The 27,662-nt window shown below is 44.7% G+C and overlaps 2 protein-coding genes across 2 annotated transcripts in view; both read right to left on the bottom strand.

Moving 5' to 3' along the window:
- Positions 1-27,662, bottom strand: part of cabp7a (calcium binding protein 7a) — a gene marked incomplete at its 3' end in the record, with an annotated part of 58,457 nt that overhangs the window by 29,892 nt on the left and 903 nt on the right. The gene's annotated exons all lie outside the window — the stretch shown is intronic.
- The window catches only part of coq5 (coenzyme Q5, methyltransferase), a 241,779-nt gene continuing 226,085 nt past the window's right edge, over positions 11,969-27,662 (bottom strand). The window contains exon 8 of the transcript XR_013963452.1: positions 11,969-12,000. The gene's annotated coding sequence lies outside the window, so the exon portion shown is untranslated. The remainder of the gene's footprint in view (positions 12,001-27,662) is intronic.

Raw genomic sequence — 27,662 nt, 5'->3', positions numbered from 1 at the left:
GTTAATAGGGAACCAGCAGCAACGTGTGGGCCTGTTTGTTCGTCCTTCATCAGGCTGTTTGACAAGCATTATTAGGCTACGGACCTCCATTTAATGGGATTCATATCTCTGCGTACCCAATTTATATTGTAAAAATCATTGTTCATTTGACTATGAGAGTGTGTACAAATGGAACCAAAAGGACCCGTTCCCATCTGTACACTCTCAGAGTTACAGACCCACAAAAGGATCCATTTGGTTCGTAACTATCATTTAGCTGCATGGGGACCCCCTGGAACGCCCTCAAGGACCCCCGGAAACACTGCTGTACAGTACTTGCCTCCCTGCCTTGTTTTACCCCCAATTCCATATCGTTTTCAACCTAAACTGGAAATCAAACCACAAAACCACGATATGGTTTCATTCATGCCCCCTTTTTAGCGGCGGCGGCGGCGGTGGCTCAGGGGTATAGAGTGGCTGGATGGTATAACCGCAAGGTTGCCAGTTCGAACCCTGCAGTGGGCTCCCCCAGTGTCAGTGTGGAAGTGTCCTTGAGCAAGACATTGAACTGAAACCCCTAATTGCTCCCGATGTGCTGGTTGGTGCCTTAATTGCATGGTTTCCGCCGCCATCGGTGTGTGAATGTGTGTGTGAATGGGTGAATGTCATGCACAATCTATGTAAAGGTGTGTGAATGTGTGTGTGAATGGGTGAATGTCATGCACAATCTATGTAAAGGTGTGTGAATGTGTGTGTGAATGGGTGAATGTAATGCACAATCTATGTAAAGGTGTGTGAATGTGTGTGTGAATGGGTGAATGTAATGCACAATCTATGTAAAGGTGTGTGAATGTGTGTGTGAATGGGTGAATGTAATGCACAATCTATGTAAAGGTGTGTGAATGTGTGTGTGTGAATGGGTGAATGTAATGCACAATCTATGTAAAGGTGTGTGAATGTGTGTGTGTGAATGGGTGAATGTAATGCACAATCTCTGTAAAGCGCCTTGGATAAAGATGCCATATAAATGCACCATTTACCATTTTAAATCCTCCCAGAGAAGCAGTGACTTGGGGGCCAGATAGGGACAATTCAGCCGTCTTCACCTAATATGTCCCTGTTGCTTTCTTCTCCCCAAGAAATGGCCCATTACTGCTCAACACTTTTATCACCATCTACGTCAAGTATAGACACATCCCCCCCCCCCCCCCCCCCCCCCCTCTAACAGCCCTCTACGCATCGCCTCCCCTAGACAGATGATGCATTTTGGAAGGCCACATTAAATCATTCTGGGCTGGAGCGACTTTTGGTGTTTTTAAAGCATTATGTTATACTTTAGCTATAGCAGATCTGCAGGATTGTAGCGCTGCACTCAGTGCTACGAGCTTGTAGATCTGGTATTTTTGAAAAATCGTCAAAACGTGCGCAAATCTTTGAATATAATTATATTATTTCACAGTGAATGTTTTTCCAACTCATTTCTTTGAGGTCCCTGGAACAAAATATCTTCAGATGGAGGGTAAAATATACAGATAATTCTAGGGGTCCTTTGACATGAAAAGGGTTGAGCACCAACTGACATAGAAACATAGGATAGACATGATAGGACACAGCTAGGATTTAGAATGGAGTTCAGGTCTAAATGGGTTAACCCATTCTGAACGGGAACCCCTTTTGGTGTTAGCATCATGTTATGCTTTAGCTATTGAAAAATAGCAGACCTACAAGCTCGTAGCGCGCCACTCGGTGGCGCGCTACGAGCTTGTAGGTCTGCTATTTTTGAAAAATCGAGGAACGACTGACATTTTTAGAATCTGATCTCAGGTCAGAATGGGTTCATCAGACCAGTGTGTGTCCAGTGGAAACCTCGTATGAATCTGATCTCAGGTCAGAAGGGGTTAAAATCCATCGCTATCCGTCAGCCCGTGTGAGACCTCTGGTCACGTCGGTAGAGAGGAGACCTGTCAGGGATTAAGACATTTAGACCTAGACGTCGAAATAAAAATAAAATTGTCTTCTAAATCCTGACAGTTTTCAGAAGAAACTCATGTTTCTGTATCAGTGGTGCTCAATATTCCATGTCAAGGACCCCAAAGATTATATGTAATTGGCCACCGACCCCCCCATCTGAAAATATGTTGTTCCAGTGACCCCCCCGGAAACAAAGATTTGAGTTAAAAACATTCGCTCTGAAAGAATATATATATTCAAACATTCGCGCCACATTCTCACGATTAAAAAAAAAAATAGCAGACATACAAGCTCGTAGCGCGGCACTCGCTCGGTGCCGTGCTACGAGCTTGTAGATCTGCTATTTTTTCAATAGCTAAAGCATAACATAATGCTTTAAATAAAACACCAAAAGGGGTTCCCGTCCTGAATAGATTAAGTGGTGTGACGGGTCGGGGGGGACGGGACGACGTGCGCCAGTGATTTATCATTCTCCAGACTGATTACATACGAGAGGAGGGGGGGCTGTAATGTCAGGACCCGCGCAGGTTTGAGCCAGCCGCCGTCCGTCCACCTTCACAACGTTAAGATGTAATCGTAGCCGCCGTCGTCTCCGCCTGTCCATCTTTTCTTAATCTCTATCCAATATCTGCTGTCACTGTCTCGTCTCTCACTGTCTGTCTGTCTGTCTGTCCTCACTGTCTGTCTGTCTGTCTGTCTGTCTGTCTGCCTGCCTGCCTGCCTGTCTGTCTGTCTGCCTGCCTGCCTGTCTGTCTGTCTGTCTGTCTGTCTGTCTCGCTCTCTGTCTCGCTCTCTGTCTTAGTCTTCCTCTCTCACTCTGTCTCTCCATCACCATTTTTCCATCTAAATCTCCATCAGCCTCTCTTTCCCTCTATCGATTCCTCTCCTCTCCTCTCCTCTCCTCTCCTCTCCTCTCCTCTCCTCTCCTCTCCTCTCCTCTCCTCTCCTCTCCTCTCCTCTCCTCTCCCCTCCCCTCCTCTCCTCTCCTCTCCTCTCCTCTCCTCTCCTCTCCTCTCCTCTCCTCTCCCTCTCCTCTCTCAACCACCCGCGGGTTGCAGTACTTAGATTAACAGACACTTCAGGACTGAGAATTCACTCGTGACATGAAAAAGAAAAAAAAGACCAACTGATAGCTCCAGTATATCTCTGTTGTTCCTGACAGTATATCTCCTGTGGCAGAGTGGCCTATCTGATCTATTCAGGATCAGCGCTTTGTCACCCGCTGTGAATGTTATCGACCACCACGATCACCAGGAGGTGATCAAGACCATGCAGTGGAGCAAGTAAAGGAGCCTACGGGCTGTGAGTAAGAGTCGTGGAAGTGAAATGACTGCCGCCAAAGCGAAAACATCGTGAAACGCACTCACGTGGCCGGGTGAGACAGTCGCTTCTTTCACCTGACAAATATCAATGTGATCATTTATTGTTTTTCTCATAGCCTGCATATCTGCCAAAGCATGGCAGATATGCAGGGTGGAGGCCGAGATCCACTGTACTGTACATCTGAAAGCTATAGGCCGTTACCATGTGGAATTGTGGACCCTGAGATCCACATGGATACATTTTAACTTTTTAAGGAGAGCGATTCAGAAAGACTCAGAAAGACAATAAATGCTTGATTGCTGTTTAGTGTACGAGGTCTTTTTGTCACTCGCCCGGTGCTGAAAACAAGCTGGCGCGTTGTTGTGGGAAATATGAAGACTTAAATCTATATAGAATATGGTTCCATGCTAGTCGGTCTGGTCGTGTCTGTGAGCAACGACACCTTGGCCTGAAAGCCTGTCTCAATCCATTCAAGTTGTATGTAAAAGGCTATGTCACACCTATTGTTTGTTATGAGACCCTGCTGGGCCTGAATAGGTATCACTAGGTAGTTCCTGTCTCTCCTAGGGGAGAAGCTCAAGGGGGCTGGTGGGAGGGAGACCACGAGAGAGAGATGGAACTGAGAGAGAATGTTGAGGATCCAGGCTAGGCCTGTTAGACTGAGAGCTGTTGTTTACTTGTTGCTGTTCTTCTGAATAAACTCTAAGATATACATTCACCCGGATGGACATATATTGATTTCCATAACAGCGTACTGTACCATATACAGGGACGGATTAGCCCCTCAAGGGCCCCTGGGCCGATAATTTTTTAGGGCCCCCCTGCGCAAAACGTATCAGGTTTTTATTATCGTTTTGACCTCAAATTAACACAATCAACGGCCAGTACAACGGAAATGTGTTCCATCAGAACACAATAGAATAGGCATATAGGTCCTATATATATAACACATTTGCAGGAGCAATTTGCACAGCGCACAGATGAGAACACAAAATACAGTGCGCAACCGTGCGCGTTAAGGCATGCATCATGCTTGATCATGTGTGGGTCAAGAAAGCACCTGTAGACATTTTATCACACAGGATTTACATGATGTAATAATGCACCGTAAGATTAATGCACCATACACGCCACAGTAAAAATAACCAGTAGTATTTTAAAGGTTGCAAACTTGCAAAGTAGGATACTACCACCACACACTATCAATTGATATAAAGAAGCACGCTGCTTATTATACAATAAAGACAAGCGAATATGCTACTGCCTCTCTACTAAATTAATCACCGTCAAGATACAAGCAGCACAGTGCCACATGCCAAACTGGTCCATATACCGCACCGTCACAAGACTCACAAGTGGTCATTTTGTTATGTGGTTTTAGTGCTGTCCTAATCTCCATATCGGCATATGCTTAATAACGGTGGAAAGTGACCTCTTGAAAGCACACCTCCCCCCCCCACACACACTACGCCCACTGACTGCACCAGTAGATACTCTGCTGTGTGCATAATTTACAGTGCCGAGCGGATATGTACCAATATCTTTAAATATGTCTTCATTTGTATTCATGCAAGTAGAGAGTTCCATGGGAATGGAGAGCAAGGCGACCTGCACCTCAGGCAGTGCAGGGTGGTGGAAAGTACATTTACTTAAGTATTACACTTAATAAGTACAGTTTTGAGGTATTTCCAATTTCCAGTAATTATACTTCTACTGGACTGGCATACCTGGCAACCTGGCAACTTGGCTACGTGGCAACCCTGGTGAGAGGCGAGGCAGCAAGCGTTCGGCAGCAAGTCGAACGCTCCCACGCTGAACTACTAGGCTGTTACTAAACTAACAAACCTAACCCAACCTGTCCAACCTAACAAACAAATTAAGCTTGAGGAGAACAACGCCGAGGGTTGCGGCTGACCTGTCACCAAAGGGTCGGGGACCGCTGCCCTCCAGCCTGCTGGGTGTCTGTGTGACTCGTTTCGAGTCTGGAATCCGGGACGGGCTGACTACCGCGTCCTGGTGCGGCTGACTTCGCGAAGCGTCGTCGACGCCGCCACCCGGCAAAAGCAAACAACCATGGCACCGAAGGCTCAAAAAACAGAGATTGATGACTTAAGAAAGTCACTTGAGTACATCTCCAACGAAATGGACACTATCTCAAAACAGCAAAGGGACATCCTGAACCTGATGGATACTATTAAAGAGCTTAAACAACTAAGCGTGGAGAAGGACAAGAAGATTGCGACGCTTGAGAGTCGGGTAGATGACCTGGAACAATACTCCAGAATAAATAATGTGATTGTGAGTGGTCTGGCGATCAAACCACGGTCCTACGCCAGGGCTGTGGCCTCGACCAGCGGCGAACCTACGGAGGAAGACTCTGAAACAGTCGAGCAACAAGTGATATCCTACATGGCGGAGAATGGGATACAGATCAACAGCGAAGACATCGAAGCATGTCACCCCCTCCCAAGAAGAGAAAAGAAGGGCCAACCGGGCAAGAAGGAACCACCGGGCATAATCCTACGCTTCACAAACAGAAAAAACAAGATTGCACTTCTGAAGCAGTGGCGTAAACTGAAGGACACGAACGTATATCTGAACGAGCATCTGACGAAGAGAAGCGGGTCCATCGCCTGGCAAGCGCGAACCCTAAAAAGGCAAGGGAAGATACAGTCAACATGGACCATGAACTGTAAAGTCTACATTAAGCTCAACGGAACCCCAGAAGAGGCGAAAACTATTGTCATCAAAGACCTGTCGGACTTGGATCAGTACCAGTGACAATGAACGACACGACAAAAAATAAGGTACCACCCTATCTCACCATTAAGAAACACAAGACTCTATTATTATTAGTATTATGTACAACTTACATATGGCAGCTACACTATTTATTGCACGAGGTATTATACTATAGGCCTACATTGTATAGTATTAATATTTATACGCGGCAGCTACACTATATGTTGCAAGAGGTATTATACTATACATTGTATAGCACTATTAATACTTATATGGGGCAGCTACACTATATACTGCATGATGCATTATACTATACATCAGTACTACCAGCATTGCCACTCTCACTGCTGATAAAGTTGCTATTACCATTGTTGCTATTATTGTCTCTGTTGCTGTTATTGTTATTGCTATTACTGTTATTGTTATTGTTATTAGTATTATTACTATCAGTATTACCATCATCATGGGCGCAGCTGTTGGTATATGAATATGAACTAAGCCATACTCGTACAAATATAATATATAATAATGGAATCAAACGAGTCTGATGATGAGCTAAGCAATATGAGCTTTAACAATGACAGCCTCCAGAATCCAGAAAACTGGAACCTGGAGACATTCAAATACACTGAATACGACAGATATGACTTTGAACAATACATAGACCCGGACAATAATATATTTAATGACATAGACAAGGACTGCAACTATTATACTGAGGAACAACTAAATATGATACCACCTGGTAATGATATATCAATTATACATTTTAATAGTAGAAGCATGTATGCAAATTATGGTAAAATTAGGGATTATCTAAATAAACACAAAAAACACTTTAATATCATTGCTGTTTCTGAGACATGGTTTGATAGCGACAGGGGTATTGACTTTCCTCTCGATGGGTATGAGCTAAACTATAGGAACAGAAGAAATAAAACGGGGGGCGGAGTTGCCCTGTATGTGGACATCAACCTTGAATATAAGGTCATAGAAAATATGTCTATTGTTATTGATAATGTGCTAGAATGTATCACTATTGAGATATGTAGAGAAAAACATAAAAACATAATTGCCAGCTGCATCTACAGAGCTCCAGGGACTGACGTTGACATACTCACAAAAAACATTGAAAACCTGTTCTCGCAATGTCAGCATAAAATAATCTTTGCCTGTGGCGATTACAATTTAAATCTACTTAATCCAAACAAACATAAGCATATAGATTCATTCATTGACAATATGTATAGCCTTAACTTGTATCCATTAATAACCAGACCTACCAGAATAACCACAAACTCAGCAACTCTAATTGACAATATATATACAAATGAATTTGGGAATAACATTGAGAGGGGGGTATTAGTCACAGATATTGCAGATCATCTGCCAATATTTGTAACATACAAATGTGACTATAAAAAGAGGAATGCTGCAACCATACCTAGGTACAAACGTATAATAACAGAGGCTACCATTGAAGCCCTAAAGCAGGATCTGTTGGCTCAAAACTGGGACGATATCTACAATGAAGAAGACACCAACATGGCATATAATTCATTTATAGGTACATTTGGAGAACTGTATGACAAAAACTGCCCTGTCCAGAGATGCAAAGAGAAGAAAACTGAGACAAAAAAACCGTGGATTACACACAAATTAAAAAATGCATGCAACAAAAAGAACACATTATATAAAAAATACTTAAAATGTAGAACTGTAGATACTGAAATTAAATATAAAATATATAAAAATAAAGTAATAAGCATGACTAGAGCTTCTAAAATAAACTATTATAATAATCTACTAGAAAACCATAAAAACAATATAAAAGGATTATGGAGCATATTGAATAAAATTATAAAAAAAGGATCAGTATCCACACACTACCCACAATGCTTCATCGACAATGAGAAAACAATAACCAACCTCAATGACATAGCAAATGGCTTCAATGACTTCTTTGTGAATATAGGACCTACTCTTGCAAGCAAAATTAAAACATCAGAGACAGAGGTAAATGTACCAGCCGATGAGTGGGGTTTCTGTAACCCAAATTCCTTATTCCTGAGAGCTGTGGAGGAACAGGAAGTTATAGAAGCAGTCAGTAAATCCAAAAACAAGACATCCACTGACCACAATGACCTGAGCATGTCATTACTCAAAAGAATCATACACACCATAATAAAACCATTTACATTCATATGCAACCTCTCATTCAGAAATGGTGTCTTCCCAAACCAAATGAAAAAAGCTAAGGTTATCCCAGTCTTCAAAACAGGAAACAAACAACACTTTACAAACTATAGACCAATTTCCTTGCTCTCACAGTTCTCAAAAATATTGGAGAAACTATTTGGGGAGAGACTGGATCACTTTGTAGAAAAAAATAACCTATTAACAGAAAATCAATACGGTTTTAGAGCCAACAGATCGCCTGCAATGGCACTGATTGAACTAACCGAAGAGATAATAAAAAACATAGATAAAAAACTGTACACAGTCGGAGTCTTTGTAGACCTTAAGAAAGCATTTGACACAATTGATCATAATATCCTCATAAGGAAAATGTCAAAGTATGGTATCAGAGGTGTTGTGTCAAAATGGCTTGAAAGCTACATAAAAGACAGAGAACAAATTGTCCAACTAGGAGACCGTAAATCCAGTAGCATGAAAATAATGTGTGGCGTCCCTCAGGGGTCCGTACTGGGTCCCAAACTATTCAATTTATATATCAATGATCTTTGCTCTGTGTCTAGTGTACTGAAGTGCGTACTATTTGCCGATGACACGAACATGTTCTGCGCAGGGGAGGACATCCAGCAGCTCATGATGGTCTTAACAATAGAAATGAATAAATACAAACTCTGGTTCGATAGAAATAAACTATCCTTAAATTTAAGTAAAACAAAATGTATGGTATTCGGAAACCGCCAATTACAAATAGATATCCAGCTGATTATAGATAATAACAAAATAGAAAGAGTTTATGAAAACAAATTCTTGGGAGTGATCCTAGACCATAGGCTCTGCTGGAGACCCCATATAAAATATGTGGGGAACAAGATGGCAAAGAGCATCTCGGTTATAAATAGGGCAAGGCACCTTCTCAACCCCAGCTCATTGCACACGCTGTACTGCGCAATGATCCTACCCTACCTGAACTATTGCTCTGAGGTATGGGGAAACACCTACCAATCAACCATAAATCCACTGATTATACTACAAAAGAGAGCACTAAGAGTAATAAACAATGCAGGATACCGGGACCACACACACCCACTGTTCATACAATCACACCTCCTGAAGTTCACAGATATGGTCAATCTAAAAATTCTACAAATCATGTACAAAGCAAGATATAAGCAACTTCCGGTAAATGTACAGGACAAATTTCTCGATAAGGAAGGGGGATACAACCTAAGAGGACCACTTAACTTCAAGAAACCTGTGATGCGCACAAACTTAAAAACAAGGAGCATCTCCTCTTACGGAGTCACACTGTGGAATGAGCTGGAGGATGAACTAAAGCACTGTGGAAACATAAACCAATTCAAAACTAGAGTAAAAAAAACTATCTTCGATAAATACAGAAGTAAAGAGCACTAATGGCATCACAAAAGGGGAAACAGGACGGACTGTACTATATAATTATATAGTCTTATTACTATAGTATACCATACATTATGAAATATATAAGTTATTATATATTATTATTATTACATATTATTGGTAGACCACTATTGGTAAACCACACCACAAATTGTATGTGATATATGGTGTGTATATATATATATATATATATATTGTACGTATGTATAATATAATGTGCTGCATGTGTGCTGTATATTGTATATAGATATATATTATACCATTATTACTACTGTTATTGTTGCTACTGTCATTGTTGTTATTTACAGTTATTAGTATATGGATGTGTCTATGTATGTATGTAGGTTGTATGTAATATATATATGTATATATGAATGTGTGTAGATGAATGTACATACATAAGGACAGCATGAATGTAACTATGCACTGTGTAAGCAGGCACGGCCTGCTACACGTAAACAAATGGACTCCAGGGGTAGGGCACGACAAGCCTATGGCTTCTCCCTAACCCTTTTTCGGAAAGGACAGGACCTATGGACACTAAAAAAAAAAAAAAAAAAAAAAAAAAAAACACATATAAAAAAAAAAAATAATAATAATGAATATGAAAAATGTTGGAATTTGTGTGCAATGTATGAATGTATGTCCTCCTTCCGAAAATAAACTGAACTGAACTGAACTGAACTATACATCAGAGGCAAATATTGTACTATTACTCCAATACATTTGAAAACTTTAGTTACTTTAGTGATTACTGATTTCTTTTCTTTTTTAGATTTAGCTTATTATGATGAAACATATACAGTACAACCACTGCATTCATTCATTAATATTGTTATTGCTTACTACTTGTATGTGCCTGTATCTATTTCCCTGTCTATCTCTCTTCTATTCTTTCTTCCTATTCCACTGCACAAATCTTTGAATATATATTCTTTCAGAGCCAACGTTTTTAACTCAAATCTTTGCTTCTGAGAGTGAGGTCCCTGGAACAACATATTTTCAGATGGGGATCGGTTTGCCAATTACATATAATCTTTGGGGTTCTTGACATGAAATATGGAGCACCACTGATATAGAAACATCTTTCAGAATTTAGAAGACATTTTAAAAGTTTCGACGTCAGGCCTAAATGAGGTGCTATACAGAAAGTAAAATGGTGCTTCGTAGAACCATTAGGTGGTGCATAAACTAAGACCAGTAAGTAGAACCTATAGAACCACACACACACACAGAGGCTTAACCCATTCTGACCTGAGATCAGATTAAAAAAATGTCTTCTACATCCTGACAGTTTTCTGAAAAAGCTATGTTTCTATGTCAGTCGTTCTTCGATTTTTCAAAAATAGCAGACCTACAAGCTCGTAACGCACCACAAATGTATTTGTGTGTATGTGCGTGCGTGCGTGCCTGCCACTGGTGTCCCTAGTTTGGGAATGTCATTATAGGCAGAAAGAAAGAAAGACAGAAATTGTCGTCGCTCTCACAGACGCATCCTGAAGGCAGTAAACATTCATGAGCACACGGGGGACTGTTCCTCTCGTCCTATTAGCCCATTCTGCCCTTTTGGTGTTTTATGGACTATGTTATACTTTAGCTGTTGAAAAATAGCAGATCTACAAGCTCGGTGCCTGCACACTACGAGCTTGTAGATCTGCTACTTTTGAAAGATCGTGAAAATGTGGTGCAAATCTTTAAATATATATATTCTTTCAGAGCGAACGTTTTTTTAAGTCAAATTTTTGCTTCTGGAGGGGTCCGTGGGTGGAACAACATATTTTCAGATTTGGGGTCGGCAGCCAAATACATACATTTCTGGGGGTACCTTGACATGAAAATGTTTGAGAACGACTTGACATAAAAACGTGGGTTTTTCTGTCAGGATTTTTAGAAGTAATTTATAGAATCAGATCTAAATGGGTTAGTATAATCACTTCCTGTTCACAGTGTACCGCGTAGTGAGTCACTCTTCAAGTCCCGCGAGCGCAGACAGGCAGACAGGCAGGCAGAGGGAACTCAACTCACTCGCTTGACTGCGCGACTGCGCTGCTTTCAATTACTCTGCATGCAGTCACACCACGCAGTGATGTCTGAAAGAAGGGATCTGCGGGGATTTGTCTCCCAGCGGAGGAGCCCTCTGCCTGCGCCGTACGACAGCCGACAGGTTTGGCAGAGCGAGCCGTCAGCATACAGTGTCTGTGACGGCGATTAAGACATTCTGAACGGGAACACCCTTTTGGTGTTTTTGGTGATGTTATGCTTTAAAGCTATTGGAAAATAGCAGATCTACAAGCTCGTAGCGCGGCACCGAGTGCCGCGCTACGAGCTTGTAGGTCTGCTATTTTAGAAAAACCGTGAAAATGTGGCGCAAAGCTTTGGATATATATTCGTTCAGAGCGAACGTTTTTTTTAGCTCAAATGTTTGGTCACTGGAACGACATATTTTCACATGGGGGTCGGTGGACAATTTCATGTATTTTTGGGGGTCCTTGACATGAAAATGTTTTTAAAACACCGACACATTTGTATATAATCGTCCTCAGGGCTAAATGGATTAAAAAGAGGGCATTCTTGCCTCAGACAAATCCTTGAAACTGGAACTGGAACTGGAACAGTGCTGTTTCTCATTGGTGTGAGAACAAACAAAAAAAAGATGATGAAAGAAGGAAAGGAACATGCGAGTTGTTCTACTGCTAGGTGGAATGTTGGCCTTAACTTGCAGTCACACAGCTGAATACTGCCTTAACTTAACTTACAGTCACACAGCTGAATACTGCCTTAACTTAACTTACAGTCACACAGCTGAATACAGGCCTTAACTTACAGTTACACAGCTGAATACAGGCCTTAACTTACAGTCACACAGCTGAATGAAGGCCTTAACTTACAGTCACACAGCTGAATACAGGCCTTAACTTAACTTACAGTCACACAGCTGAATACAGGTCTTAACTTAACTTACAGTCACACAGCTGAATACAGGCCTTAACTTACAGTCACACAGCTGAATACAGGCCTTAACTTACAGTCACACAGCTGAATACTATAGCCTTAACTTACAGTCACACAGCTGAATACTATAGCCTTAACTTACAGTCACACAGCTGAATACAGGCCTTAACTTACAGTCACACAGCTGAATACAGGCCTTAACTTACAGTCACACAGCTGAATACTGGCTTTAACTTACAGTCACACAGCTGAATACAGGCCTTAACTTACAGTCACACAGCTGAATACAGGCCTTAACTTACAGTCACACAGCTGAATACTGGCCTTAACTTACAGTCACACAGCTGAATACAGGCCTTAACTTACAGTCACACAGCTGAATACAGGCCTTAACTTACAGTCACACAGCTGAATACAGGCCTTAACTTACAGTCACACAGCTGAATACAGGCCTTAACTTACAGTCACACAGCTGAATACAGGCCTTAACTTACAGTCACACAGCTGAATACAGGCCTTAACTTACAGTCACACAGCTGAATACAGGCCTTAACTTACAGTCACACAGCTGAATACAGGCCTTAACTTACAGTCACACAGCTGAATACTGGCCTTAACTTACAGTCACACAGCTGAATACTGGCCTTAACTTACAGTCACACAGCTGAATACAGGCCTTAACTTACAGTCACACAGCTGAATACAGGCCTTAACTTACAGTCACACAGCTGAATACAGGCCTTAACTTACAGTCACACAGCTGAATACAGGCCTTAACTTACAGTCACACAGCTGAATACAGGCCTTAACTTACAGTCACACAGCTGAATACTGGCCTTAACTTACAGTCACACAGCTGAATGCATGGCCTTAACTTACAGTCACACAGCAGAATACTATAGCCTTAACTTACAGTCACACAGCTGAATACAGGCCTTAACTTACAGTCACACAGCTGAATACAGGCCTTAACTTACAGTCACACAGCTGAATACTATAGCCTTAACTTACAGTCACACAGCTGAATACAGGCCTTAACTTACAGTCACACAGCTGAATACAGGCCTTAACTTACAGTCACACAGCTGAATACAGCCTTAACTTACAGTCACACAGCTGAATACAGGCCTTAACTTACAGTCACACAGCTGAATACAGGCCTTAACTTACAGTCACACAGCTGAATACAGGCCTTAACTTACAGTCACACAGCTGAATACAGGCCTTAACTTACAGTCACACAGCTGAATACAGGCCTTAACTTACAGTCACACAGCTGAATACAGGCCTTAACTTACAGTCACACAGCTGAATGCAGGCCTTAACTTACAGTCACACAGCTGAATGCAGGCCTTAACTTACAGTCACATAGCTGAATACAGGCCTTAACTTACAGTCACACAGCTGAATACAGGCCTTAACTTACAGTCACACAGCTGAATACTGGCCTTAACTTACAGTCACACAGCTGAATACTGGCCTTAACTTACAGTCACACAGCTGAATACAGGCCTTAACTTACAGTCACACAGCTGAATGCAGGCCTTAACTTAGTCACACAGCTGAATGCTGGCCTTAACTTACAGTCACACAGCTGAATACAGGCCTTAACTTACAGTCACACAGCTGAATACAGGCCTTAACTTACAGTCACACAGCTGAATACAGGCCTTAACTTACAGTCACACAGCTGAATACAGGCCTTAACTTACAGTCACACAGCTGAATACAGGCCTTAACTTACAGTCACACAGCTGAATACAGGCCTTAACTTACAGTCACACAGCTGAATACAGGCCTTAACTTACAGTCACACAGCTGAATACTGGCCTTAACTTACAGTCATACAGCTGAATACAGGCCTTAACTTACAGTCACACAGCTGAATACTGGCCTTAACTTACAGTCACACAGCTGAATACAGGCCTTAACTTACAGTCACACAGCTGAATGCAGGCCTTAACTTAGTCACACAGCTGAATGCTGGCCTTAACTTACAGTCACACAGCTGAATACAGGCCTTAACTTACAGTCACACAGCTGAATACAGGCCTTAACTTACAGTCACACAGCTGAATACAGGCCTTAACTTACAGTCACACAGCTGAATACAGGCCTTAACTTACAGTCACACAGCTGAATACAGGCCTTAACTTACAGTCACACAGCTGAATACAGGCCTTAACTTACAGTCACACAGCTGAATACAGGCCTTAACTTACAGTCACACAGCTGAATACAGGCCTTAACTTACAGTCACACAGCTGAATACAGGCCTTAACTTACAGTCACACAGCTGAATACTGGCCTTAACTTACAGTCACACAGCTGAATACAGGCCTTAACTTACAGTCACACAGCTGAATGCAGGCCTTAACTTAGTCACACAGCTGAATGCTGGCCTTAACTTACAGTCACACAGCTGAATACAGGCCTTAACTTACAGTCACACAGCTGAATACAGGCCTTAACTTACAGTCACACAGCTGAATACAGGCCTTAACTTACAGTCACACAGCTGAATACTGGCCTTAACTTACAGTCACACAGCTGAATACAGGCCTTAACTTACAGTCACACAGCTGAATGCAGGCCTTAACTTACAGTCACACAGCTGAATACAGGCCTTAACTTACAGTCACACAGCTGAATACTGGCCTTAACTTACAGTCACACAGCTGAATACAGGCCTTAACTTACAGTCACACAGCTGAATGCAGGCCTTAACTTAGTCACACAGCTGAATGCTGGCCTTAACTTACAGTCACACAGCTGAATACAGGCCTTAACTTACAGTCACACAGCTGAATACAGGCCTTAACTTACAGTCACACAGCTGAATACAGGCCTTAACTTACAGTCACACAGCTGAATACAGGCCTTAACTTACAGTCACACAGCTGAATACTGGCCTTAACTTACAGTCACACAGCTGAATACAGGCCTTAACTTACAGTCACACAGCTGAATGCAGGCCTTAACTTAGTCACACAGCTGAATGCTGGCCTTAACTTACAGTCACACAGCTGAATACAGGCCTTAACTTACAGTCACACAGCTGAATACAGGCCTTAACTTACAGTCACACAGCTGAATACAGGCCTTAACTTACAGTCACACAGCTGAATACAGGCCTTAACTTACAGTCACACAGCTGAATACTGGCCTTAACTTACAGTCACACAGCTGAATACAGGCCTTAACTTACAGTCACACAGCTGAATGCAGGCCTTAACTTAGTCACACAGCTGAATGCTGGCCTTAACTTACAGTCACACAGCTGAATACAGGCCTTAACTTACAGTCACACAGCTGAATACAGGCCTTAACTTACAGTCACACAGCTGAATACAGGCCTTAACTTACAGTCACACAGCTGAATACAGGCCTTAACTTACAGTCACACAGCTGAATACTGGCCTTAACTTACAGTCACACAGCTGAATACAGGCCTTAACTTACAGTCACACAGCTGAATAATAATTCTAAATGCATTAGGTTTAGACCCGCTTGGCCCGAATTCTCCTTCAATAACATGCTTGAATATCTATGTGCCCACTCCATCTCTCCTGCAGAGATATTGACACACACACATGGCTTATCCACCATCTGAGTGGCCAAAAACTACTTCCTGGCCTTGACAGCCCAATCATCCAAACAGAAAAGTCCTGTCTGATTGCATTACACAATGTTAAACTCACCAACATTGCAGCTGTACGAAAAGCTTGAATTATCCTCTTTCTATCTGCAAAGTTTTTGTTTCATAAAGAAAATCCACCATAGAAACGTTATGAGCTACTTTCTGTCAAGAAATGCTCTGCATTTGATTATTTTGTCAGAGTTTGGAAGTGCTTGTTTTCAATAACACAACATTCTGCTGCCTCCTGCATCATGTGACTTTTAGAAACAGGTGGTACCGCAGGACGGTTGAGTGATTTCCAACGAGCGCTTCCAAACTTCCAACACTCCATCATGCTGCTCAATGTTTTGCCACTCAGTCTAGATGAGGGGGGGGCGTGTCCTGTGTGTGCATACTCTCTATTGAAAACCAGGTGTTTGGCAGTGTGTGTTCCATTAGGGCTTGCACTCTTATATTCTCAGCTTGCACCTCCTGTCCACTCATTCAAACGCACCCACATTAACACAGACACCTGCGCACACTTGTGTTACTATACTTGTTTTGAGGGCATCAACATTGAAAATAAACAATAGGCCTATATATATATATATATATATATATATATATATATATATATATATATATATGCTGGTCTTTTTGCTTAAGTATCAATCTGCATAACTCCATCACACACAACCCTAAATGGTAAATGGTGCATTTATATAGCGCCTTTATCCAAGGTGCTTTACATAGATTGTGCATTACATTCATTCATTCACACACACACACACACACACACACACGCACACACGCACACACACACACACACACACACACACACACACACACACACACACACACACACACACACACACACACACACACACACACACACACACACACACACACACACACTGATGGCGGCAGAAACCATGCAAGGCACCAACCAGCACATCAGGAGCAATCAGGGGTTCAGTGTCTTGCTCAAGGGGTACACTTCGACACTAACTCTGGGGGAGCACCACAGGGTTCGAACTGGCAACCTTGCGGTTACCATCCAGCCACTCTACCCCCTGAGCCACCGCCGCCAATAAACATATAAATGTCTAGTCCTAATCCTAACCTGAAGACGAGCAACGCTCCTCACAATTTCTACAGTATTTCTCAAACTGGAGCATGTACAGTAGCAGTGGCCCTAGTTTTCTCTCCTATTCCTTTCCCCCCCCCCCCCCCATAGAGATTTACACAAATATTTATATAAATTATTCTAAGCCTATAACAGAGTCATACATGACGATCCTGGTGAGTCACGACCACAACACCTTTGATTCTGTGAAAAGACATGTTTGAATAATTCATTATATGATATGTTACATAACCTTTGTTTAGCGTTTTTTCATTTACATTTTTTCACAGATTCAAAGGTTTTATGGTCATGACTCACCAGGATGGTTTGATTCTATAGGCTTAGAATGATTGATATAAATATTTGTGTAAATCTCTATATGGGGAAAATTAATTGGAGAGTTTTCAGTGGGTGCAGAAAATCACGGCCCCTATATGATGTATACTTGTGGGGACACTTGGTCCTCACAAGTAGGCCTACCACACGCGCACGGACGCGTACACGCACGATGCGCAAACTTGAGAAAACTCTACAACAAGTGCTTCAGATACAGATCACGGGTACAGAAAGCATCGCCTTCTCCATATATGCATGGCGACTGCCAATTATTGCAGACACTGAACAGAATGTTGCCGATGCCTGATCAGCTTTCGGCTTATTGGGCATGCCTGCAATCTGCAGGCCCCTCACCACTGATTTATGGACATTACCGAGGCTTCCAAATATGAACACAAGTAGTTTACATTTGTAGTCAAGCTGTATAATAGCATCCTTAAGACGCTGGCACAATTGAATTATTTTATTTGGTCCACACTTTAAAAGGAAAATGCATAAGGACACAAACAGTATGGGTGCAGTTATGTTACAATCACAAGCCTATGACACGTGTTTGGAATCATGATACAGCATGCAAGAATGTCACTCAGCAGCGTCTCTGACACACACACACACACACACACACACACACACACACACACACACACACACACACACACACACACACACACACACACACACACACACACACACACACACACACACACACACACACACACACACACACACACACACACACACACACACACACTTCCAAAATGGATACATTTCACTCTGTCAAAGCTCTGCATGACTGACGGACACGCTGATGTGACATCTTTCTGGATCAAAGCCATCTCTCACTCCACAGAGACCATCTCTCACGCCACAGAGACCATCTCTCACGCCACAGAGACCATTTCTCACGCCACAGACACCATCTCTCTCACGCCACAGAGACCATCTCTCTCACGCCACAGAGACCATCTCTCTCACGCCACAGAGACCATCTCTCACGCCACAGAGACCATCTCTCACGCCACAGACACCATCTCTCACGCCACAGAGACCATCTCTCTCACGCCACAGAGACCATCTCTCACGCCACAGAGACCATCTCTCTCACGCCACAGAGACCATCTCTCTCACGCCACAGAGACCATCTCTCACGCCACAGACACCATCTCTCTCACGCCACAGAGACCATCTCTCTCACGCCACAGAGACCATCTCTCTCACGCCACAGAGACCATCTCTCACGCCACAGACACCATCTCTCTCACGCCACAGAGACCATCTCTCACGCCACAGAGACCATCTCTCTCACGCCACAGAGACCATCTCTCTCACGCCACAGAGACCATCTCTCTCACGCCACAGAGACCATCTCTCTCACGCCACAGAGACCATCTCTCTCACGCCACAGAGACCATCTCTCTCACGCCACAGAGACCATCTCTCTCACGCCACAGAGACCATCTCTCACGCCACAGAGACCATCTCTCTCACGCCACAGAGACCATCTCTCTCACGCCACAGAGACCATCTCTCTCACGCCACAGAGACCATCTCTCTCACGCCACAGAGACCATCTCTCTCACGCCACAGAGACCATCTCTCTCACGCCACAGAGACCATCTCTCACGCCACAGAGACCATCTCTCACGCCACAGAGACCATCTCTCTCACGCCACAGAGACCATCTCTCACGCCACAGAGACCATCTCTCACGCCACAGAGACCATCTCTCACACCACAGAGACCATCTCTCTCACGCCACAGAGACCATCTCTCACGCCACAGAGACCATCTCTCTCACGCCACAGAGACCATCTCTCACGCCACAGAGACCATCTCTCACGCTACAGAGACCATCTCTCTCACGCCACAGAGACCATCTCTCTCACGCCACAGAGACCATCTCTCACGCCACAGAGACCATCTCTCACGCCACAGAGACCATCTCTCACGCCACAGACACCATCTCTCACGCCACAGAGACCATCTCTCACGCCACAGAGACCATCTCTCACGCTACAGAGACCATCTCTCTCACGCCACAGAGACCATCTCTCTCACGCCACAGAGACCATCTCTCTCACGCCACAGAGACCATCTCTCCCATCTCTCTCACGCCACAGAGACCATCTCTCCCATCTCTCTCACGCCACAGAGACCATCTCTCTCACGCCACAGAGACCATCTCTCTCACGCCACAGAGACCATCTCTCACGCCACAGAGACCATCTCTCACGCCACAGAGATCATCTCTCACGCCACAGAGACCATCTCTCACGCCACAGAGATCATCTCTCATGCCACAGAGACCATCTCTCTCACGCCACAGAGACCATCTCTCACGCCACAGAGATCATCTCTCATGCCACAGAGACCATCTCTCTCACGCCACAGAGACCATCTCTCACGCCACAGAGACCATCTCTCACGCCACAGAGACCATCTCTCACGCCACAGAGACCATCTCTCTCACGCCACAGAGACCATCTCTCTCACGCCACAGAGACCATCTCTCTCACGCCACAGAGACCATCTCTCTCACGCCACAGAGACCATCTCTCACGCCACAGAGACCATCTCTCACGCCACAGAGATCATCTCTCACGCCACAGAGACCATCTCTCTCACGCCACAGAGACCATCTCTCTCACGCCACAGAGACCATCTCTCACGCCACAGAGACCATCTCTCACGCCACAGAGACCATCTCTCACGCCACAGAGACCATCTCTCACGCCACAGAGACCATCTCTCACGCCACAGAGACCATCTCTCACGCCACAGAGACCATCTCTCACGCCACAGAGACCATCTCTCACGCCACAGAGACCATCTCTCACGCCACAGAGACCATCTCTCTCACGCCACAGAGACCATCTCTCTCACGCCACAGAGACCATCTCTCACACGCCACAGACACCATCTCTCTCACGCCACAGAGACCATCTCTCACGCCACAGAGACCATCTCTCTCACGCCACAGAGACCATCTCTCTCACGCCACAGAGACCATCTCTCACGCCACAGAGACCATCTCTCTCACGCCACAGAGACCATCTCTCTCACGCCACAGAGACCATCTCTCACGCCACAGAGACCATCTCTCACGCCACAGAGACCATCTCTCACGCCACAGAGACCATCTCTCACGCCACAGAGACCATCTCTCACGCCACAGAGACCATCTCTCACGCCACAGAGACCATCTCTCACGCCACAGAGACCATCTCTCACGCCACAGAGACCATCTCTCACGCCACAGAGACCATCTCTCTCACGCCACAGAGACCATCTCTCTCACGCCACAGAGACCATCTCTCACGCCACAGAGACCATCTCTCACGCCACAGAGACCATCTCTCTCACGCCACAGAGAACAACGTATACTCACAATCTCACTGCACACAGAGAGAGCTGAGCCAGAAGGCAAAGCTCTCCGTCTACCGAGCAATCTTCCTGCTCATGTAGTGAAGTGTGTGTCATGACCAAAAAGAATAGGGTCGCGAATACAATCGGCCGAAATGAGTTTTCCCCCGACGGGTGGCTGCAGGCGTCTCCCTTAGAGAATATACTGTATGGGTGAGAAGTTCAGTCACACGAGAGAGACTCGGAGTAGAGTCGCTGCTTCTTCGCCTGGAAATGAGCCAGTTTATAGGTGTTTCGGGCATCTGGTTAGGATGAAAGGAAAGGAAAGGTACTATGTTTACCCAGGGTAACTGGACTAAGCTCAAGAACTTGTTTACAGCCAGGCCCTGCTCATATAGAACATTTCATGGTAGGGGTTCAATGCCTTGCTCAAAGGGCACTTCAGCGGTGGTAATTTTAACGTGCCGGTCCGGGGATACGAACTAGCAACCTTCCGATATCAAGACCGCTCCGCAAACCGTTCGGCCACCGCTGCCTCTCGGGCGTCTCCCTAGGGAGGTCCTCGAGGCACGTCCCACTGGGAGGAGACCCCGGGGCAGACCAAGGATCACGTCCCACTGGGAGGAGACCCCGGGGCAGACCAAGGACCACGTCCCACTGGGAGGAGACCCCGGGGCAGACCAAGGACCACGTCCCACTGGGAGGAGACCCCGGGGCAGACCAAGGACCACGTCCCACTGGGAGGAGACCCCGGGGCAGACTATAAGGCACAGATGGAGGAAACACATCCGACTCGGGAACGTCTCGGGATCCCCAGGAGGAAGTTATACTAATGTTGCTCTGGAGGAGAGGGAAGTCTGGAGCTCTCTGGTGGAGCTGTTGCCCCCGCCACCAGACTACAGATAAGCGGTTGAAGACGGACCACCGCCTGATATGGGGAATGGTTCCATATCTCTCTCTCTCTCTCTCTCCCCCCCCCCTTGTGTTCCCCAGAGCATCCCATTGCTTAGTTGGTCTGGCAGCAAAAAGCTGACACTGATATGGGCTGTAATGGTTGAGCGGTTCACTTCATTCTGAAACAGAATGACTGCAGAAAGCCAATATAGCAGTCGGCTAGACTCATTAAGCAAAGTCAAAATTGAAAGGGTGCCCGTTTCAAAAAATGCCTTAGGGTTCAATATAAATTAAACGCACAGATGGAGAAATAAATAATGTGAAACGGGGGGTTGGGACGGCGTAGAGAAAGAAAGACATTTTCAATTATCATCTCCAAAAACCCAAATCGAAACCTATCCTACTGCAGTCGATAGCAAATAAATGGTGCCGAAACATGAGGGCAGGCGTCATTGCGCTGCTGGCTGTGAGCAAAATATAAAGTGAATATAGAGAATATAAAGCTCTGAATTGTATGCATGCCGATTGGTCCCATGGTGCAGATTACAATGCTATAATAATCATGCAGATGATGACAGAGTGGAGACATAACAGTCTTGCAAGAAAAGTTATAAAACACGATATATAAAGTTAAACACCGCAAACTAAAGATAAAGCCTGTCCGTCTGGGGGTTGAGGCACTTAAAGTCATGTAGATTCACAACGGAAGCTCTGAGAGGTTCAAAACGTGGCATACTTGAAGCCAGGACAAACCTCTACATTCTAGAAGAGACTGAATGTCAATATCTGAATGTCAATATGAGATACAGTAATCTGAACACATACCTTACAGTATAGGCGGAAATGTAAATCTATGTAGAATGTCTTCTGTATACTGTGTATATATATAATTATATTATACTGTGTATATATAATATAAAGCCTGTACGCGTCTTGGGACCTTCCTTAAGCTGCAGTGAGTTTTCAAGGCTCATATCACGCCATATGCAGGACCATCTTTTGGGATTTGAAACCAACCAACTAATCATCTTACTTTCTTTTCAATTAATTTCATCATCCACGGCATTGAAAAGCATTTGCCTGATAATCGCAGTGTGTGTGTGCGTGTATGCGTGTATGCGTGTGTGCCTGTGTGCCTGCGTGCCTGTGTGCCTGCGTGCACATATGTACGCATGCTCTCACGCGCGGGGAACTCCGGTACCCATGCAGCCACGTTGAATAAAAGGTCCATTTCTGTTCCATTCCCTGGACAATACAGTCTGTCTGCCCAGACACCGGTGTACTGTAGCCTGCCCGACCGTGGCTGAAGGATACAGTCTGTCACGCTCACGCCGTCATCCACACGCACGCATTAATTCCATCACCGTCCAATTAGCGGCCCCTCAGGGCAGCACGTGTGTCCCTCTCAAGGGCCGTAACTCCACCAAATTGGCCCAGACAAGCAACTCATTCATGGCCTGCAGGGCTGTCCCAGTGTCCCACTTCTTAAAGCTATTTATTTAGCCTGTTGAGAATCACTGCTAGAGCCGTAAAAAAACTCTTATGGGGGTCCCTGGCATATCCTATCTAATAGGGGGTCCCTGGCATATCCTTTCTAATAGGGGGGTCCCTGGCATATCCTATCTAATAGGGGGTCCCTGGCATATCCTTTCTAATAGGGGGGTCCCTGGCATATCCTATCTAATAGGGGGTCCCTGGCATATCCTTTCTAATAGGGGGGTCCCTGGCATATCCTATCTAATAGGGGGTCCCTGGCATATCCTTTCTAATAGGGGGGTCCCTGGCATATCCTTTCTAATAGGGGGTCCCTGGCATATCCTTTCTAATAGGGGGTCCCTGGCATATCCTATCTAATAGGGGGTCCCTGGCATATCCTTTCTAATAGGGGGTCCCTGGCATATCCTATCTAATAGGGGGTCCCTGGCATATCCTTTCTAATAGGGGGTCCCTGGCATATCCTATCTAATAGGGGGTCCCTGGCATATCCTTTCTAATAGGGGGTCCCTGGCATATCCTTTCTAATAGGGGGTCCCTGGCATATCCTTTCTAATAGGGGGTCCCTGGCATATCCTTTCTAATAGGGGGTCCCTGGCATATCCTTTCTAATAGGGGGTCCCTGGCATATCCTTTCTAATAGGGGGTCCCTGGCATATCCTTTCTAATAGGGGGGTCCCTGGCATATCCTTTCTAATAGGGGGTCCCTGGCATATCCTTTCTAATAGGGGGGTCCCTGGCATATCCTATCTTTCAATTTGGGGGTCCTTGACAGCATGACAGCTGCAGATCATATACGAGCAGTAACAGTACAAACGTATTGGCATCAAAGTGCACTTAAAGTACCAAAAGTAGAAAGAAAATAAAGTACTCGCTATACGCTCCCATTTCAAGTTTTCAAAAATGTGTACAAATATTTTGAAAATAGCAGCTCTACAAGATCACAATGCGCCTACTTGTCAAACGGCTGAAATGTATATAGGGCTGAAGTGTTTTGTATACAGTATGTTTTGTAACAATAATCAAAGTAACTATAGTGAAGGTTTCATATCATTGTAGTGGAGTTCAAGTACAGTATTTGCCTCTGAGATGTAGTGGAGTAAAGTAAAATAATTGGAAACCAGTACAAATACCTAAAAATTGCGCCTGTAAGTAAATATACTTATAGTTACTTTACACCAGTAGTTTACACCCAAACTTTTTCATGTCAAGGACCCCCGAATGTACACCCATTATAGTCTGCGGACCCCCATTAGAAAAGACATGCCTGGGACCCCCATAAGAGAAGATTTTTACGGCTCTAGCAGTGATTCTTAACACGTTTAATTTCAAGGAAACCCTGCAGGTTTCACTTGAATTAAGCAATACGGTCCCCCCATATAATGGCACATGGGACCCCAATGTATATTGAACAATAAAAGTTAATTAATGGTTCCATAATTGTACACTCTCAGAGTTACAGACCCATAAGGGTCCATTTGGTTCAATTTGTACACTCTCACAGTTACAGACCCATAAGGTTCCAGATGGTTCAATGTGTACACTCTCACAGTTACAGACCCATAAGGGTCCATTTGGTTCAATGTGTACACTCTCACAGTTACAGACCCATAAGGTTCCAGATGGTTCAATGTGTACACTCTCAGAGTTACAGACCCATAAGGTTCCAGATGGTTCTATTTGTACACTCTCAGAGTTAGACCCATAAGGGTCCATTTGCTTCCTAATTATCATTTAGCTGGGGACCCCCTGGAACTCTCTCAAGGACCCCTAGGGGTCCCCGGACCCCAGTTTGTGAACCACTGCTTCACACCACAGTATGACAGCTGCAGATCATGCAAGGTTCTCGGGGCATCACTGCGTCTCTCTCTCTCTCTCTCTCTCTCTCTCTCTCTCTCTCTCTCTCTCTCTCTCTCTCTCTCTCTCTCTCTCTCTCTCTCTCTCCCTCCCTCCCTCCCTCCCTCCCTCCCTCCCTCCCTCCCTCCCTCCTCCCTCCCTCCTCTCCCTCTCTCTCTCCTCTCTCTCTCTCTCTCTCTCTCTCTCTCTCTCTCTCTCTCTCTCTCTCTCTCTCTCTCTCTCTCTCTCTCTCTCTCTCTCTCTCTCTCTCTCTCTCATAGATGACGAACATGTAAATGTGCAGATGGTGCCGCCGGGCCCCGCCTCCTCCTGCACCTCAGATATGCAGATATTTGCATATTCTAGTAGGCTATAGTTTCCGTATTATGTTAATTTTGTGCAGGGGGACAAAGTTTGTTTATGATCTTTGTTCCCGTGTTTACGTCAACGTGAGCGATGACGTGACAGAGTGAATTATGATGACGTGACAGAGTGAATATGAATGGATGGGGTCTCAATACACTGCATTGCACAGGGAGGGGAGGGGGGGAGGAATCAGGGAGACTTGATTCTGAATGAAAGCAAATGCATTGAATTGGAGCAGTTGTACATGTATATGTACTATAGTTCCACACTCACTCCAGAGGGCCACTATAGTTCCACACTCACTCCAGAGGGCCACTATAGTTCCACACTCACTCCAGAGGGCCACTATATTGCCACACTCACTCCAGAGGGCCACTATAGTTCCACACTCACTCCAGAGGGCCACTATAGTTCCACACTCACTCCAGAGGGCCACTATAGTTCCACACTCACTCCAGAGGGCCACTATAGTTCCACACTCACTCCAGAGGGCCACTATAGTTCCACACTCACTACAGAGGGCCACTATAGTTCCACACTCACTCCAGAGGGCCACTATAGTTCCACACTCACTCCAGAGGGCCACTATAGTTCCACACTCACTCCAGGGGCCACTATATTTCCACACTCACTCCAGAGAGCCACTATAGTTCCACACTCACTCCAGAGGGCCACTATATATTGCCACACTCACTCCAGAGGGCCACTATAGTTCCACACTCACTCCAGAGAGCCACTATATTTCCACACTCACTCCAGAGGGCCACTATAGTTCCACACTCACTACAGAGAGCCACTATATTTACACACTCACTCCAGAGGGCCACTATATATTTCCACACTCACTCCAGAGGGCCACTATATTGCCACACTCACTCCAGAGGGCCACTATATTTCCACACTCACTCCAGAGGGCCACTATAGTTCCACACTCACTACAGAGAGCCCACTATATTTACACACTCACTTCCAGAGGGCCACTATATATTTCCACACTCACTCCAGAGGGCCACTATATTGCCACACTCACTCCAGAGGGCCAACTATATTTCCACACTCACTCCAGAGGGCCACTATATTGCCACACTCACTCCAGAGGGCCACTATATTTCCACACTCACTCCAGAGGGCCACTATATATTTCCACACTCACCCTAGAGGGCCACTATATATTTCCACACTCACTCCAGAGGGCCACTATATTTCCACACTCACTCCAGAGGGCCACTATATTTCCACACTCACTCCAGAGGGCCACTATATATTTCCACACTCACTCCAGAGGGCCACTATATTTCCACACTCACTCCAGAGGGCCACTATAGTTCCACACTCACTCCAGAGGGCCACTGTATTTCCACACTCACTCCAGAGGGCCACTATATTTCCACACTCACTCCAGAGGGCCACTATATATTTCCACACTCACCCTAGAGGGCCACTATATATTTCCACACTCACTCCAGAGGGCCACTATATATTTCCACACTCACCCTAGAGGGCCACTATATATTTCCACACTCACTCCAGAGGGCCACTATATTTCCACACTCACTCCATATATGGGGACTAGGTTGGTGGAGGGTGTGTAGAGCCCAGGATCACATTAGATGATTGACACAGGGGTGAAAAATGGGTTACAAAATTGTGGGATAAAAAAAATATATATATATACAAAAAGAAAATCAATCAATCTGCATTGTGAGGTGAAGCATTGTGAGGTGAAAAGGCAAACAAGTGTCTATATGAGTGTCAGTCTGAAAACGGATTAATCTGCAGAAGAAAACATATAAATATGGAACTATGGAAAAACACCTGCATTCTGAGGAGATATAAAATGCAGAAGCTGAAGTGAATGAAGCGCCCTGCGGCCACGTTTCATCAGATACACGCAGGCGTGAGCATGACCAGCATTCTGCTGCCTGCCTGCGTGGGAACTAATGATCACAGTAGGATAAAAAATACTCTCTCTGCGTGGTGTAGCCTACTGTACACTGTACTGTATATATAGCCAACAGCTCATGCAGTGTGCTTTCATATCATAATATG

The sequence above is a fragment of the Protomyctophum bolini genome, assembly GCF_963924005.1.
Source record: "Protomyctophum bolini genome assembly, chromosome: 22".
NCBI classification, from domain to species: Eukaryota; Metazoa; Chordata; class Actinopteri; order Myctophiformes; family Myctophidae; genus Protomyctophum; species Protomyctophum bolini.
Note: the sequence above shows the minus strand (reverse complement) of the source record. Positions and strands in the feature narration are given on the sequence as shown.